General features: G+C 42.8%; 1 protein-coding gene and 1 pseudogene across 6 annotated transcripts in view; one reads left to right on the top strand and one right to left on the bottom strand.

Annotated features, from left to right (window-relative positions):
• The window catches only part of NTM (neurotrimin), a 929604-nt gene that overhangs the window by 647989 nt on the left and 263706 nt on the right, over window positions 1–17909 (top strand). The gene's annotated exons all lie outside the window — the stretch shown is intronic.
• On the bottom strand, window positions 626–2525 carry LOC123787873 (ribosome biogenesis protein NSA2 homolog pseudogene; annotated as a pseudogene).

Genomic DNA, 17909 nt, shown 5'->3' with positions numbered 1-17909 from the left:
GCTGATCGCCTTATGCTGATCAGAAGCTCTGAGTGACAGAGATGTCTTAAATAAGTAAGAATGGGAAAACAAAATAATTAACACTTTATGTGGTTCCATGTCTCTGACCTACATCATTGCCCTTCTTTCTGAAGAACTTTCTAAAATTTCTTGTGAGACAAGCCTACTGACAACCAGTTCCCTCAGTTTTTGATTATTTGGGGAAGTATTTCTTTTTCACCGTCGAAGGAGAATTTTGCCGTATACAGTATTCTAGGTTAGTGGTTCTTTTCTCTCAACACATGACATTTTTTAACCTCCTCTCTTCTTGATGGCATGTTTTCTGAAGTCAGATGGGATTTTTTTTTCTTTTTTTATTTAAACCGGGCTATTTTAATGTTTTTCATGATAGAATAAATAGTTCTCTTGATGACTGCAAATACGTCAGGCTGTTTGGTGGTATTCAGAACTACCACAGTAATGGCGGTTTTCCTGACTGGTGTGTAGTCTCCAATAATTATAAGGAGTTCCTTGTCTAAAACTGCTGTCAGATCAGCAGAACTGCATCTAGGCCCCATCGCTTTTAGGATTATGGGAAACTGGGCATATTTTCCCCAAATAAGTTTACTTCCTCATGTCCCAAGTCTCAACTCACATTCACTTCAAGGACAGTACCTTTGGTAATAACACCCAAAGTTGTTAACTTTTTAAGGGACCTCCACACTGTTTTCCACAGCGGTGTACCAACTTGCATTCCCACCAACAATGTAAGAGGGATCCCCTTTCTCCACATCCTCTCCACATTTGTTGTTTCCTGCCTTGTCAATTTTTGCCATTCTAACTAGCATAAGGTGGTCTCTCAGTGTGGTTTTGATTTGAATTTCCCTGATGGCTAATGATTTTGAACATTTTTTTCATGTGTCTGTTAGCCATTTGTATGTCTTCATTGGAAAAGTGTCTGTTCATATCTTCTGCCCATTTTTTGATTTGATGTTTTGTTTCCCATGTATTGAGTTTGAGAAGTTCTTTGTAGATCTTGGATACTAATTTTTTATCTGTAATGTCATTTGCAAATATCTTCTCCCATTCCGTGGGCTGCCCCTTATAAAGTTAAAAATTGAGTTACCCTATGATCCAGCAATTGCACTACTGGGTATTTATCCCAGAGATACAGATGTAGTGAAGAGAAGGGCCATATGCACCCCAATGTTCATAGCAGCATTGTCCACAATAGCTAAATTGTGGAAGGAGCTGAGATGCCCTTCAACAGATGACTGGATTAAGAAGATGTGGTCCATATATACAATGGAATATTACTCAGCCATCAGAAAGAATGATTTCACAACATTTGCAGCAACATGGACGGGACTGGAGGAGATAATGCTAAGCAAAATAAGTCAAGCAGAGAAAGACAATTATCATATGGTTTCACTCATTTATGGAACATAAGAAGTAGGAAGATAGGAGAAGGAAGGGGGGGTAAACAGAAGGGGGAATGAAGCATGAAAGACTATGGACTCTAGGAAACTAACTGAGGGCTTTAGAGGGGAGGGGGGTAGGGGATTGGGATAGGCCGGTGATGGGTATTAAGGAGGGCACTTATTGCATGGTGCACTGATGTTATATGCAAGTAATGAATCATGGAACTTTACATCAAAAACTAGGGATGTATTGTATGGTGACTAACATAACATAATAAAAAATTATAAAAAATAAAATAAATAAATAAATAAATAAATAAATAAATAAATAAATAAATAAATAAAACACATATCTTAAAAAAAAATCCAAACCCCAAAATAAATGATAACAACTGTAAAAAAAATAAAAAATAAAAAATAAAATAAAATAGCCTTAATAATGGAAAAAAAACCCAAAAAACAAAAAACAAAAAAACCCCAAAATACCCAAAGTTGTATATAGTGGGGATGAGGGATTCTTTTTTTACACCAAGTATTGGCAGGCAAAAGGTGGCTTTCAGTTCAGGCTGTGTTACATGGGTCTTTTTGAAACATAAGCCCATTGGCTTAATGAATCTTTCATCTTTAGGTGGTTTTTGAGTAAATCCATCTCCAACAAAGCAGGCTTTAGTAACCATCCTCTTCCATGCTTTCTTCTGTCTCTTTCCTGTTTGAATAACCTTTAATACTTCTGTTTCTCCCTTGGCACAAACTTTGGGTAAAGGGACTTCCCATTTTCCCGCTTTCTCTTTTCATTTTCGTTTAATCATACTGGAAAGTTCTTTAGCTCGGGACAGTCCCTTCCTGGCCCGTAGACACGCAGGCATTGCTCCTTGTGGATTCTTTCCATCAGTCTTTTGTTTGGTGCTTCTCTTTTCATACATCTTGATTGTCTTTTTTGTTTGTATTTTCTCAGCATGGCGCTGTTTATGGTAGAGCTTAGCTTTCAGACCTGTCAGCTTTTTTGTCTTCTTTGAACATTCGTGAGCCTTTTGACCTTCTTTCTTTCTCTTTTCCTCATGGTAATTCAAACCGTAGCCATACCGCTTCCGGTGTAACTCAATATATTCGTTTTGTGGCATGGTGACGGCCATGGAGCCACCAGCTACAGCTCTCGGGGCACAAAGAAGCTCTCAATTTTCTAGAAGGCAGATCTGATTCTTTCTCTTGCTCCTCTATATGTAAGATGATACCCCACCCCTACCCCCACTAACTTCTTTCCAGATTTTCTCTTCGTCGTTGATTTTCTGCAGTTTCAATATGATGTGCTGAGGTGTAGTTTTTGGTCTTCTCTGGGCTCCCGTCTTGGTGTTCTCTGAACTTCTAGATCTGTGGTTTGGTGTCTGTCGTTAATTTTGGGAAAATCTCCATCATATATTCAAATATTCATATATTCAAATATTTCTCATGGTCTTTTTTCTTTCTTTTCCTTCTGGTATGCCCATTACGCGTATACCGCGCCTTTCATAGCCGCTCACAGTTCTTGGATATTATGTTCCTGTGGGGTTGATTTTTTCCTGTCACTTTCTTTTTCCATTTCAGTTTTGGAAATTTCTGTTGACATTTCTTTCAACTCACTGATTTTTCCTCAGCCATGTCCAGCCTAGTGATGAGCCCATCAATGGCATTCTTCTTTTCTGTTGTGGTGGTTTTGGGCTCTAGAATTTCCTTTTGATTCTTTCTTAGAGTTTCCGCCTTTCTGCTTACATTGCCCATCTGTTCTTATGAGAACATTGTCCCCTTTGCCTTCAGAGCCCTTAGAATTTTGGCCGTCTGAAGTTCACAGTCTGATTATTCCAACATCTCTGCCATATCTGAGTCTGGTTCTGATGCTCACCGTTTCTTCAACCCGTGTTTTATGTCTTTTTGTATGTGTTGTAATTTTTTGTTGAAAGCCATGCAGGATGTACAGGGTGAAAGGAACTGAGGTAAATTGGTATTTTTGTGTAAGGTTTTATATTTATCTGGCTACGGGTTCAACAGTGTTTATAGTTTGCTGTAGCTGCAGGTGTCAGAGGCTACGACTTCTGCTCTCGTTTTTTTTCTACCCGATTGTCTTTGGGTTTCCCTAGAGACTTCTTAAATATCATCTGAGATGAGTAATTCTTTCAGTATACAAAACCCTTTTGATATGGAGGTAATTAACATGTGGGAGGAAGAGAAGCATTCTCTAGTCCTATGATTAAATCTCAGTGTTTCAGCGAGCCTGTGTGCCTGGATTGGGGGCTTTACAGTTGCACCTGTTTTATTTTGCTTTCCCCCCTTAAGTTGAGGTAGGAAGGCTGTCACAGACTACAGTTGGGTATTTCCTATTCCCCAGACTCTGTTAAAATAATTTCTCTTGGGATCAGAAGAACAGAATGCTCTGGGTGTGTTTTAAAAAGGCTACCTTTACTTCCCCGCTACTGAACACAAGAGGATTTTTCTCCGATCATCACTGAGAGAATCTGGTAGGGCTCCTGGAGGGGATATTTACAACTGTGTGTGTGGGCCTGTGGAAGACTGGAGCCCCTTGGAGTTTGTAACTCTCTACAGTGTCCACCCTGCTCCTGTGGTCATTCCTGGATCACGGTGCAAGTGCTCCTTTCTCACTACTCATTTCCACAAAGCTGTTTGCTGCGGGCTTCTGCTCCTGTAAGTTGCGACTGTCTGTCTGTATGTGATTCACCCGTCTGTCTCTTCAGTGTTGGGGACAGCACTTTGCTCTGTGGCCTCAGTTCTCTGCTGGATCTAAGAAGAGTTGTTGATTTTCAGTTTGCTCAGCATTTTTCTTGTGGGATGGGAGTAATGACTTCCCTCTCATGCCAGACTGGAAACTAGAAGTTCTGTTTAATCCAATAATTATCACTTAACAAATTCAGTCTGTGTAGTCCATCAGGCAGAAAAATAATCGTGTGGGCACTTAGTGTTGAAACGATGTGAAATGGAGTATACATTAACTTATAGCTACAACTATTGGTTACAAACTGCCTTTTTTAAGACAAAAAGAAGAAAATCCTATCAGGGTGGGAGGAGGTGGGTCAGAGAAGAGGAGTGGGTATACAATCAATTCTGCCTATTATTCATGGGGAAAGAATAATCAGCAAATGCATTATAAATCCTTATGTTTATATAGGAAAGTCTTATTTATGAAGTACCAGCAGTGTTCCACATGAATGAATTTGTCATATAACTGAGCTATCATCCTTTAAATTGAACTTAAAACATTACAATCCTTTTTGATAGAGTTCTTTTTCTAAAATATATTGTTCTGTCTTATTGAGCAAAGCACAGAGAATATCATTTATCTTATTTTGTTACTTGGGTCATTATTGTAAACATCAGTCACAGAGCAACTCTGTTGTCATTCAGAGCAGCTCTCAAGGGCTCTGGAGGTGACTGGGGTCATTTGCACCTGACCACACTACCTGTCCTGCTTCCCGATGCTTCTCTTTACCTCCCCTTTTCACCAATTACTTTTAAAGCCCCCAGCTCATCTACTCGATCTAGAATAAAATTAAATATATTTTATTGATATAAAATCTGTCTATTTTTCTACTAAAATCATCTCACTCATTGCTTCCTGGTGCACACACAACAGTTGGAAAAACACTGCTCTATAGGACAGGGAGAATTGAAAATCAGCAGGGGAACTTGAATTTATGTTTGTTTAATTACTAAGCAGATTATATGTACAAAAGTAAGTTAGAGGCTCTGGCCTATAGGCTAAAAAATAAATAAATGGATGAAATGTCAGCTATATTACGGAGTATTATGGAGAAATATAAACCATAGCATGGGGTAGGAGGGCTGGAGGGAGTCATAGAAAACGTTTTTGTTAAGATATTTTGAGTAGAGACCTGAAGGAAGTAAAAAAAAAAAAAAAGAGTGAGAGAGAGAGAGATGAAACCGCTGGGCTAGTGTGGAGTAGGGAGGTAGAACTTCATGTACAAAGGCCCTGAGGCTGGAGTTCACGTTTGGGATCAGAAAAATAAGAGGCAAATATGACTTGGGCAAAGTGAGGGAGGGAGGGATAAGGAGATGAGAACTGAGAGGTTGTGGGAGGCTAGATAATTGAATTAGTCAGCTATTACCATGGAAGTGCCGCAGATATAACTCAGAGCACACGACAATAGCATTTCTCCCCTCACTTTTGAATTTGTGGTTTGGCTGTGTTGGCTGTAGACTGTAAGTTGGGCCAGGCCTCTTCAACAGAGGTTCATCTGGGACCCAGGGTGAAGAATCAGAACCTATCTCCTACCCCCAAATCTGTTCTCCAGAGTACAAGAAGAAAAACTAATCACCCGTGCACTTTGCAAGACTCAAGCCTGCTCGCATCCTGTCTGCTAACATCCCCGAAGTCAAAGCAAGTAATAGGGCCAAGTCCAAAGTTGACAGGCGGGAAGATCCACCCTGCCCACAGTGGGAGAGGAAAAGAGTAAAGAACTATGCCCAGTAACTGAATCTAACACAATTAGGGAGGGTCCGTAGACCACTAAAAGTCTTTAACCTTTAGTCTTTATGTGAAGGGAAGTCACTAAAGAACACTGAGCCAGGGATTGACTTGTTTTTTCAATGAGTAACTCTGATAACATGGGGAGAATAGATGTAAGGGTCCAGCGGTTATCAGAATAGTGGAGAGACTGTTACCATGTTGCAGATGAGAGATGATGGCAGCTTTGGCCGTCAGGTGGAAGTGGGCATGGTTGGAATAGTCATTTTCTGAGTCTGTTTCACAGGTGAAGCCATCAGGACGGGCTGGTGGATTGAGTTTTGGGTGAGAGAGAGGGCTAGTGGTCAAGGACTCCAGGTCTTTTAGTTAGAGGACCTGGAACCATGTGCAGGAAGACTGGCCAGAGAACAAGTTTGAGAGTTGGGAGTGGAGAATCAGGTGATCTGTTTTGAACATGAAGATTTGAGATGTCCAGTAGGCTTTCAAGTAGAGATGCCAAGCTGGCAATTGCCTATATGAACCTAGGGCTTGGGAAAAAGGTCCAGGCTGGCGATGGGGTTAAATAAAAGTTTGGAATAGACTTAGACCTGTATTTATCTTGGATGTTGAAAATAATATTTCACGCAGAGTCAGACTCTTATCTAATCTCTTGTGGGCGGGAGTCTAAATCCTCTCCTTATCTACTGGCTTTTCTCCCAAAACATAACACGCCCAAGCCCTCTGCTCCCTCTCCTGCTTTTTCTCTGTCCCTTTCTTTCATTCTTAATTGACATTTTTGAATAGTAATTTACTCCCTCATTTCTATTCATTCCTTAATCAGCTGGAATCTGTATTCTGTACTGCTACAGCTATTAAAAAACGGCTCTGACCTAAGCCTCCAAACTCTGCGCAAATCCAGAGTGCACTCTAGAGTGCTTCTTTCATTGCTGCATTCAAATTGTTGCACCCCACCTCTCCCCTTCCTGAAACCCCACGCTCTGGCTTCTGCAGCGCTTCCTCCTCACCTGGTTTTCCTTGTGCTGCTCTGGCTGCCACGGCTTTGTCTCCTGTGCTCTCTTTCCCTCCTGTGCTTGCCCCTGTAACACGGGTTCTGCCCATGACCCAAGCTGTTAGCTTTCTCCATGGGAAACCTCATCTCTTTCCCGAATTTTCACTGTTGTTAATGTGTCGGGGCTACCCAAGTGGTCATCTCTGACTCTGATGCCTTATTTGAATGTAATCAAATTATTTCCCTCTACATATAGCTTCCATCCAAGTCAATGTCCAGTAGGGACCTCAATCTCAGCATATCCAAAAGGAAACATCCTCTGGTGATTGGAGAGGTAGAAACCATCACTCTTCCTGTAAGCTCTAGTGACTCAGAGCTTCCTATAGATATCATACTCCCTTGTCCCCATGCCAACACCCATTCACCTCTGAACTGCCATGTGATGTTCCCACAGGAGTATGTCTTCTAAACCATCCTTTCCTCTGTTTTTATTTTTTATTTTTTTTAAAGATTTTATTTATTTATTTGACAGAGATAGAGACAGCCAGCGAGAGAGGGAACACAAGCAGGGGGAGTGGGAGAGGAAGAAGCAGGCTCATAGCGGAGGAGCCTGATGTGGGGCTCGATCCCAGAACACTGGGATCACGCCCTGAGCTGAAGGTAGACGCTTAAGCGCTGTGCCACCCAGGCGCCCCTCCTCTGTTTTTAGTGACTCTGCTTTAAGACATCAGATTCAGGGGTGCCTGGGTGGCGCAGTCATTAAGCATCTGCCTTTGGCTCAGGGCGTGATCCCAGTGTTCTGGGATCGAGCCCCACATCAGGCTCCTCCACTAGGAGCCTGCTTCTTCCTCTCCCACTCCCCCTGCTTGTGTTCCCTCTCTGCTGGCTGTCCCTGTCAAATAAATAAATAAAATCTTAAAAAAAAAAAAGACATCTGATTCAAATAGCAAGTCCTCTGAAAAGGCTCCTCTGAGTTCATAACCAGGATACGGTGGTCCTTCTCGGGACCCCGCCAACACCCTGTTCACATGCCTCATTAGATGTCATCATTACGTGCACATCTTTTTGTTCAGCTTTCAAAATCGGACTTCTCCAGGGAAGGAGGCTGTATTCATCAGTGTGCTTCAAGTACCGACATCAGTACTCAGCACTTGGTAGGATCTCAATAAACGTTTTTCAATTTAACAGAAATGACATTTGGATCAATGAATCCAACTAAAAATGAGCAAGGCCCGGGTATAGCCACGGACCCATAGTCTTCTAGACCTCATAGCTTCACCTGTGGGATTCGTAGTAACTTTGGTCTATTCACAAGCTTTTTCTTCGTGCCCACTATACACACATAATGAGAGTGTGCTTGTGACTGTAGGCAAAAGCACTAGGTGATTTACATGGATTCTGACATCTCCTCAGAAAGAGAAAGTAGCCCAATCATCCCCAGCTAGATGATGAGTGTGCCTCATGTTATTTCCAGGCAATGCAAGGTTTTATTTTTGTCGTGCGCCAAATGGACTTGGTGTCAGGCAGTCAAACGTCTGGCAATCTGCCTAGCTGAAGAGATAACGTGAGTCGTGAATAGAACATTATTGTGTGATAATGATTTCCAGCAGCTATTGAAGATAAATTCCAATGCAAAGTAGAAAGCTTTCTTTCCAGGGGAGAAGATATCAATCCTGTGGCCACTGTAAATAAAGTGAGAATCACAGGTGTAGAGAGAAGTCCCATCCGGTCATTGCCATCGAGTTCTGACTAAGAGAAGGACCTGCCTTCTGAAGCCAAATGAAAGACCAACTTGCCTATGAGCAGTTTGATGTTCCCCTGATGCTGTTACTTTCGTCTAGGGGTGTGTCATGGGAATGAGATGCAGCATGGGAGCACAGGTTCCGTCATCCTGTTGGGAATACAGTTCCTACATGTGAAATCAAACAAAGGCCTCTGTGGACCCGCCATGGTTTAGCCCAGTATAGTCCCTAGGATCTTGCTTGGTTCTTGGAGAGAAGCTGTTTCATGAGTCAGACATAGGTTAGGAGCCAAGATTACTGAATTGTTTTATAGACTTAATGGTTGGTTAAAACAGCGGTCTCTTTTTCTTTATCTACAGCTTGAGATTGAGGATGTGATTATTCTTCATTAGCTTTTGAAGAACTGATCATTAGAGCCTTTCTAGGTCATAGACTATTCAATCTAGGAAGGACCTTAAGGATCATCTCATTTAATCCTTTTATTTCTTCAACCAGGAAATGATGACCCAGAGATGAGTAACATTACAAAGGACATAGTTAACTTGGCTATTTTATTTTATTTTATTTTATTTTATTTTATTTTATTTTATTATTTTTTTCTGGTGAAGCATTATCGGAACATATGACTCTTTTTAACCTTACTAGAATTCTGGTGATTGTAGAGGATGTTTTCTTTGGGATCGCACTAATTCACTCAAGAATGAGAAAATTTTCATGGAAACCTTTCAAATACTTAAGGGTCAGGAGGAGTGCTGACTCCCTCTGGCTTCGGAGGCTAGATGGTATATTGTTATATTTCTTCCCTGGATAAATGCACACTGTCTACCTGGTGCCTTAATCTCGCCCCGAGATCAGCTACCAGTAGGTGCTACATTTTGCATCTCCAAGATCTCTGGAGGGTCCCGAACCTGAAGGTCACTAACTTGAAGATCTATACCAGGTGGGTTTGTGCACCTCACACATCAGTGAAGAACATTTGTAGGGTAAATGTGGCTGGAGATCTGTGGCTGGAAGGTCAGCCAGTGAAAAGCTTGCTCAAGTGGTGATGGGACAATGGCAAGTGGGTTTACAATAAATCCAGATAAAACGCAGGAGGCCATTTTGATTACCCCTCAGCAATAGCTGTATAAGAACTCCCATCCTGTTGTTAATCTCTTGACACCAGTTGGGAATAGCAGTTAGAAGGTTGGGAGTTTAGGGGCAGGGGAACCAGGAGAGACTCACAGGCTCTTTGTCTCTCCTCATGATCTCAGAGATGTACCCCTACTGATCCTCAGTGGATTGTGCCCCATGTTTATTGCCAACGGATGGGGGCCTTGATGAAGCCTTTTGTACATTCAGGTTTTAGCCTAGTTGCTAAGTCCCTGTGTTCACCAGAAGACGTTCCTACTACTGTGGACAGAGTATCTATCTTAATCTATCTCTCTATCTCTCTACCTATTTATCCCCAAGTTATAAACACTTATATAAAAACATTTCTGTTTTTCATTAAAGAAAAATATCTATTGTTGTTGTTAGTTTTGTGTTAATTTGCTTTTGGAGAACGGAGAGCACTGTGGATAGAGAGAAATTGGAAATGTCTCTTTCTAACAGACCTCAACGAACGTGATATTGCAGCTTTCTTATGTGTGCGTTTGAACCGGTTAGGAAGCCATATTTATGATTACACCATCCCAAAGTGAGTTCCTCTTTTCTGTATTTCCGCAGCTCTTACTGTCTGTACCAGTCATTTGGCAGTTAATTATATACTGCCTTGTGGCATTATAATTTAACTTCTTACATATTTATATTATTGTGTAAGTGGACTCAGATCCTTGAGGGAGAGAATTGAGTATTATGCTTCTTTGTTTCCTCTCTTACACCTAACAGAATGCTATGTGCACAGTCTGCTGTCAAACAATATTTCCTGAATAATCCACCACACGCAATTTCTTAATGCCTCTGCATAATGGTCCCAGAGAGAATGTTGCATAAAAAGAGACAATATTCTTCCTAGTATTAAAATATTTGGTGAAATGCTACAATAGCGATGTTTCAAAGGTCTGCAGATTAAATGGCTGGGGGAGTGCACATTAGCTGTCGGTGTGTGTGAGGCCACGCACATGTGGAACAATTTTGTGTGCATGTGTTGGGGAGTCTGTTCCTTTCATCTCTGATTTGGGGAACTTTAATCAATCCCTTTGATTAAGGATGGAGAACACTGGCCGCGTAATAGATGCCTTGCTATGGATGGCAAGGCAGTGATGCCTCAACTGGAAAATCATTAACTCCCAGATTTCAGCGTGTCTCTCTATCACCTATCAGCAGCGGCAAATCTGCTTTATCAGCCAAGAATTCCCTTATCTCTCAGTGACTGTGGGCCATGTGCTGCTGCTTTCTGTAGATGGGAGATAGAACTGCATCATTACCCGGAGGTGACAAGGATATAATTTACAGGCTCAATCAGTTCTAGTTACCATGTAATTACAGAGTTATTACATGGTCATTTGTTCCTGATGGACACCAGTGATCTCTTATCCTGTTCTACTGTGGTCTGTTTCTTGTCTTATGCAACCAACTATGTTTAGTCTCGTCTGCATGGAGTGTTAAATGGTGTAGTGGGGAGGAAGGACAGAAGCGATTTGGGATAAGATGTTGATTATGCTGAGATGCTATTTGTTCTTCTCAATTGGCCTGGTGATAATAACAGCATCCTGTGGCTTTCCTCCCCTAGGCTCCAAGTTCACATTTTCTCCACAAGGGAGGATGGGGACAATATTGTACTTGGCAGCATGGGGGAAATTGGGTGTAAGGAATATTCTGACCCATATCACCCAGCAATGAGATGGGAATATCAACCTTAAGACTATGGCCCTGCCTCTTGTAATTTGAAGCTCATGGTAATGCCGTGCCTATTGGATGAAGTGTTCCTTCTCATGATATAAAGCAGAGGAAGCATTTAAGTGTGTAATTCAGTATCATAGAGAAATCATGAGAAGTTTCAGTAACCTGCCCAGTGTCACCTGGTATGTCTGGAACTCAACTGACAAAGCTTGGTTCCTTCCATTCTAATACATTTAAATGGATTTCTCCCATTTGAAGGCAACATTCTTTTATTTTTTATTTTATTTTTTTTAAAGATTTTATTTATTTATTCGACAGAGATAGAGACAGCCAGCGAGAGAGGGAACACAAGCAGGGGGAGTGGGAGAGGAAGAAGCAGGCTCATAGCGGAGGAGCCCGATGTGGGGCTCGATCCCACAACACCGGGATCACACCCTGAGCCGAAGGCAGACACTTAACCGCTGTGCCACCCAGGTGCCCCTGAAAGCAACATTCTTTTAAAACTGCAAGTACTAGATGGGGTGTGAAGAAATTTGAATATTACCACATTTTGCTTGAGTGGCTTATGATAAATTCTTTAACCCTGTATTTTTATTATTTATTAACCGATGTGTGTGATACCACTTCATTTTCTGAGTGTGTATAACATGTGTGGATTCCTAATTTGGGGGAAATTGGGCTGAAGGGGGTATTTCTGTCACCTTTCAAAAGTGTGATGGCTGTGCCATGATGTGGGCGGTATACTAGAGTCAGCCTCGTAATGCAGGCCATCTGGGTTCTGGTATCTGTTTTTCCACTAAACCGTGTGATTCTGAGTCTGCTACCCTGCCTGCCAAGGCCTCAGCTGGCTTTTCTGGATGATGGTCAGGTGGACCAGACAACCATGGAGGTCTTTTCCAGCTCTGACATTTGCCTGTGACTCCATGATCGGAGGTCGGCCCGAGGTGAGTCTGAGAGCAGTTGGCCTTGTTTGGGCGCAAGGTCACAGGAAGATAATATTCAGTGTCGTTACCAGAAAAGCTTCTCCCCACATGGGAGCCAGAAAGGTTCTGACGTGCACGTCACATTTCAGTTGATGGAATGCTGGGCATCGTAAACGCTCTCTCTCACTTCTCTCCACTTAAAACACCTTGCTGATTTAATTAAAATACTTTTTTTTTCTTTTGAATGGCTTAAAAGCAGCCCTAATTATAATGTAACTGTTATGTAACTAATATGTGCAGGTAATATTGTGATTATATATAGACAGCCATATGCTACCATGCAGCCATTTCCATGCTGTTAAACTGCTCATGCGGATAACTCTATGTCCGTGCACAAAGTAATTGCACCAAACTAATTTGTGTTTGCAAACAGATCCCAAATTAACTATGTAAATAGGCAGATCTGCAAACAAAATATTATAATGTGCATGTGTGCACACGCACGGGGCGGAGCAGAAGCGATTTTCTACCTGCGTGAATGATGGTGTCAGGGAAGAACTGGAGCTAGCTTGCGGCATGTGTGGTCTGCTTGGATTCCAGGTTCCCTTGATTTCCTGTCCTGCAGTAGTAATTCTGAGTCACTCCCCTCAAATGTGGATGACTGAAGGCAATGTGAAATTGTTTTCATTACGTGTGAAGGGTTATTTTGATCCCTCTACCTTTCTTGACCTCGCCTACTATCCTCGTGCGTTCCCTTGGCCTACGACACTTCCAAGATGGCTGTCTCTAGCTCGGTGTTCAATATGGAGTGAAGATTTTCTCCCTGTGAGGAGAGGAGAGTTGGCTGTGTGTGTTGGCGACTGTTATTGCCCCGAGGACTGTGTGGTATTTTGAGTGAAACAGGGCTATTTGAATTCTGGCTCCACCTTGGGTCACCTCACTTTCCTGAGTCTTGGTTTTCTTAACTGTCAAAGGAAGGTGTGATATTAGGACTTGCCCCGTAGGGCTGTTTAAACGAGTGAGTGAGTGTATGTGTGTAGTGTTTAGCACAGGGCTGGCTTGTGATCAGGGTTCAGTCAGTGCTTGCTGCTGCTGTGGCCATGCTTGGTGCCACCATGGCCATCCCTGGCCACTCCAGCGCAACTTCCTGTGGGCCCTGTGAGCACAGTTGAGACTAATTTCAGGCAGGTTGCCAGCATGGGATATCGGCTCCAAAGGAAGCTCACCAAGTTAGTGAGGGTTCTCTAAGGAAACAGAACCAATAGGATATACAGAGATATGTAAGATACAGTTTAGTCTAGGAAATGGCTCATGAGATTACAGAGGCTGGAGTATGCCAAGATATGCTAGCCACCAGCTGGAGAGCCAGGGAAGCTGGTGGTATAATTGAGACCAAGTCTGAAGGCCCGAGAACCAGGAGCTCCATGTCTGAGGGAAGGAGAAGAGGTTCAAGAAGAGAGAAAGGGATTTCAGCCCTTCTTCTGCCTTGGAATGGACGGTACCTGGCTGAGTGATGAGGAGGGATGCTCTTTCCTCAGCCTACCCATTCAAGTGCTGCTCTCTTCCAGAACCATCCTCACTGACACACCCAACAATGATACTTTGCCAGCTCTCTGGGCCCCCTTTAGCCCGGTCTAGGTGACACGTAAAATTCACCATCACACCCACTTTGACCAGGCAAGGTGGGCCCTAAAAGGAGGTCAAATGTGTATATCTTTTCTGTGTTCTCTGCACCCCCCTCCCCTCACTGCTCAGCGTCTCCTCCTCCGTGCAGCATGAGGGAGCTCCTCCATAGCCGCGCTCCACCCAGGCAGACCCTCCTGCCCTTCGCTTCTCTGACATGCTTCTTGTTTTCAAAACCTTACCCTCTTGAGGCCCATTGTCAAGACTTGCCCTGTCCCTGGGTGGTTATTTTGAGCAAGGGCCTTCGGAGGGACGGTACTGTCGCGATGCTGGTCTCCTTGCTCCCCGCGCTGGCTGCTGCCTCTGCCTGGGACACTCTTCCCACGGAGACCCCCCCTCCCCCAGGCTTCTGGCCCTCAGCTCTTTCAGGTCTTCACTCAAACCTCGCCTTCCCCAGCAGGCCCACCCCTGCCTATGGCAGAGCAGCCTGCCCTGACCCTCTCCACCCTGCTCCCTCACCCCGCCTCCTGGATCTCCCTTTTTGTTACCTGCCCTCGTCTTTCCTTTTTCATAGCTATCATCACCTTCTACTATTTTACGCCATTTTACCTATTTATTTTGTTTGCTGTCTGTTTCTCCCTGCTTGCTTATAAGCTCCTTGAAAGTGGGGTCTTTGTTTTGTTCATAAACGTTGGTCAAATTCTCAGTCTGTGCATGACTCTAGGAAGGTCCCTCCTAAGCTGTAATCACAGATTCCTGTCTATATTCCTCTATTTGTCATCCTTGAATCCAGGTGGACTGAAGTGAGAAGGACCTGAGGTCAGGGGATGTGGAGCAGAGAAGCCTTACCAGAGGCTGTCAGAGGAAATAAAACTGAGGGAGCACATAGAGCTATCAGCCATGTGGGCAGGGAGCCCCAAAGGGGGCCTGAACCAAAGGGAGCAGAGGCACACATCAGCTGCAGGGGCGTGGGGAGCAGAGCACAAGTCCGTGGCAGGAGTTGGGGGTGCAGAGGCATGCGTCAAGGTGGGAGTGGGGAGAGCAGAGGCACACATCAAGGCAGGGGTGAGGGGGGGCGGAGGCACACATCAGCAGTCAAAGAGGGGAGAAGCACCAGCCGTACAAATCAGTCATGCCCCCATGCTGTGCATGTGACCGAGTGAATCACTTGATCGGTCTGCAGCTTAGTTTTCTCATCTGGAAATGACAAACATATCTGCCATATTTACCTTATAGGGTTTTTTTTGGTGAGGATCCGTTAAGGCAGCCACGAGACTGTAATCTCATAGATATGTCACGATTCCAATGTGAGGGGTTTCTTATTATTTCTGCATCTCAGTTTACCAGTCTGAGAAATGGGCGATTAAGGAGAATGGAGACTGAAGGACTGTCTGTCCCTATTATTACTTATGTATTACTTTCATGAGCTAGCCTATATAGGGCACAGAGGTGAGACGGACTAGTGTCACAGACCCGGGGCACACTAGACACTTCCAAAGACTCGACTCACAGGAAGGACTAACGGGAGTTACATGTACCAGGGAGCGGACCAGTTTGCGAGACGCTTTTTGGTAGAAGAGCTTTTGCCTTCCTTAGCACCCCTGGGGTCATTTCTTGTTTCATATTAACCTAAGATTAGCAATGCCCCCATGGCACAAAACATTGGGGATACTGATCAAAAATGAATAATTGGTCCTGGGGTCCTGGACATCACCCCTTTCTCTCTGAAACCTTTTTATATTGAGGTGGCTTGTCTATCCCCTCTCTCTCCAACCTGCAGTGCAGGGAGTAAGGAGTGGTTGGCAGTCCATTATAAATCTCTTTAGCCATTAAAATATGAGAACGAAGTGTCCTATATTCTCATCTTCCTCAGCCTGTTGCGGAATCTTTTCTTCTGCCAACAGGTGATCTCATTAACCTGTTCAGGTCTTGAGAGAAGGAAACAGATTTAACTTCAGATTTTGATTCAGAAATCAGCTCACTATTTGCCAGCTATATGCCCATAAGCATGTCACTGGAGCACCCAGTTTCCTTACTGGTATAGAAAGAGGTAATGGCTAGTCTTCTGGTTGTGGCCAAGACTAAGTTCATGTAAGTGGAAGTATGTGACACAATTCTTGGCATATAGTAGGCATCCCACAGTGTTAGTCTTGTCCTGCTGTTCATAAAATAAAGAAGCTGGAAGCTTCCATATCCAATATTGAAGAAGAAAAGGGGTTCATTTATTTAGATTGGAGGGGATTCATTTATTTAGTTACATGTATCTGGATTGGAGCCTTTCTTTGTTTAAAATGTACATTTCGGGGGACCTGGGTGGCTCAGTTGGTTAAGCATCGGCCTTTGGCTCAGGTCACGATCCCAGGACCTTGGGATCGAACCCCTTCTTGTGGGGCTCCCTGCTCAGCAGGGAGTCTGCTTCTCTCTCTCCCTCTGCCCCTCCCCCATGGTATTTCTCAAAAAAATAAATAAAATCTTGAAAAATAAAATGTACATTTCAGCCTACATCTTGTTTTTGCTCTTGTTTTTGTATGTGTGTGTTACGGTGTTTTTTTTTTTTATTTGAGGAAATCATTTTTTGTTTTGTTGCTGTTTAATTTGCAAGGCAGGCAATGGGAGAGAAAGACATACAGAGTATCCAGGTATAGCTGAAGACGAGAATGTGGAAATGCAGGAGAGTCACAAGACTCAGTCTAAAGTGCTGAAAGAAAAGGGCTTTAGTTCTTCAAATCTTCTCAAATGTATTCAGAATAACCTTAAGCATATTTAGACAGTCATACATTTTATTTTTGTCTCTGGGCATTAATGTGCTGACTTGTGGGATTATTAAACTATAATTCCCCAAGATATATTTCTGTCACTCAGTGGGTATGAATGTGCAATCATTAGCAAACCCAAGATTTAGGATTCTTGCTTCTCCGTGTTAAATGGGAGTAGAAAAAAAGGAACATGACTGATATCGGAAGCTGGGCAAATACCCACCACTGTTCCTGAATCATTGGAAAATTCTGAGTGATAGTGGAAAGACTGGAATTTAGAGCCAGAAGACACGAGGACCCATTCTGACACTGCCATTTATCAGCAGTGTGACTTTAGGCAAGTCAGCAAACCACTTTGAGGCTTAGTTTCCTCATCTGTAAAATGAGGAGAATATGTGTCTTGTTGTCATGATCAGGTAAGTTGCATGTATTAGCAGATTGTTAAATTGTAAAACACTAACTACATTTATAATATTTGTTATTGGTTGCCCTGAGCTATTACTCCGTTTTCCAATTTGGGGAATGAGTACCAGGATCATAACCTAATTATTAGGTGTCTGCCTGTATCTACCATGTTTATTGTCATACACTGTTTTAAATGCTGGTGAGTGTCAGGTCACTCTCAATACCATCTCTCTCTTACACTTCAAATCGCAAGTTAGGTAAGCATCTACATGTTTGACTCTAGAACCAAAATGAAGAAATCATTTGGTGTCAGAATTTAGACGGGCTTCTTTCCTATATACCAGCAATGAACAAGTGGATACTATTTACATTAGTATCCCCCCAAATGAAATACTTGGGTATAAATCTGACAAAATATGTATAAGATCTTTATGAGGCAAACTACAAAACTCTGATGACCAACCGCCCCCCCCCCACAAAAAAACTTAAATAAATGGAGATACATTCCATGTTCATGGATAGGAAGACACTATTGACAAGATGTCAGTCCTTCCCAACTTGATCTATAGATTCAGTACATTCCCAGTCAAAATCCCAGCAAGTTATTTTGTAGATATCAATGAAAAGATTCTAGAATTTATATGGAGAAGTAAAAGAATAGTGGATGCAATATCAAAAAAAAAAAAAAAAGAACAAAGTTGAGGATTGACGCTACCTGACTTCAATACTTATTATAAAGCTACAGTCATCAAGACAGTGTGGTATTGACAAAAGACTG

Source organism: Ursus americanus, chromosome 16 (genome assembly GCF_024610735.1).
Source record: "Ursus americanus isolate L20-20 chromosome 16, mUrsAme1.1.p, whole genome shotgun sequence".
In the NCBI taxonomy this organism is placed as follows: domain Eukaryota; kingdom Metazoa; phylum Chordata; class Mammalia; order Carnivora; family Ursidae; genus Ursus; species Ursus americanus.
This window is presented reverse-complemented; position numbering and strand designations above follow the sequence as displayed.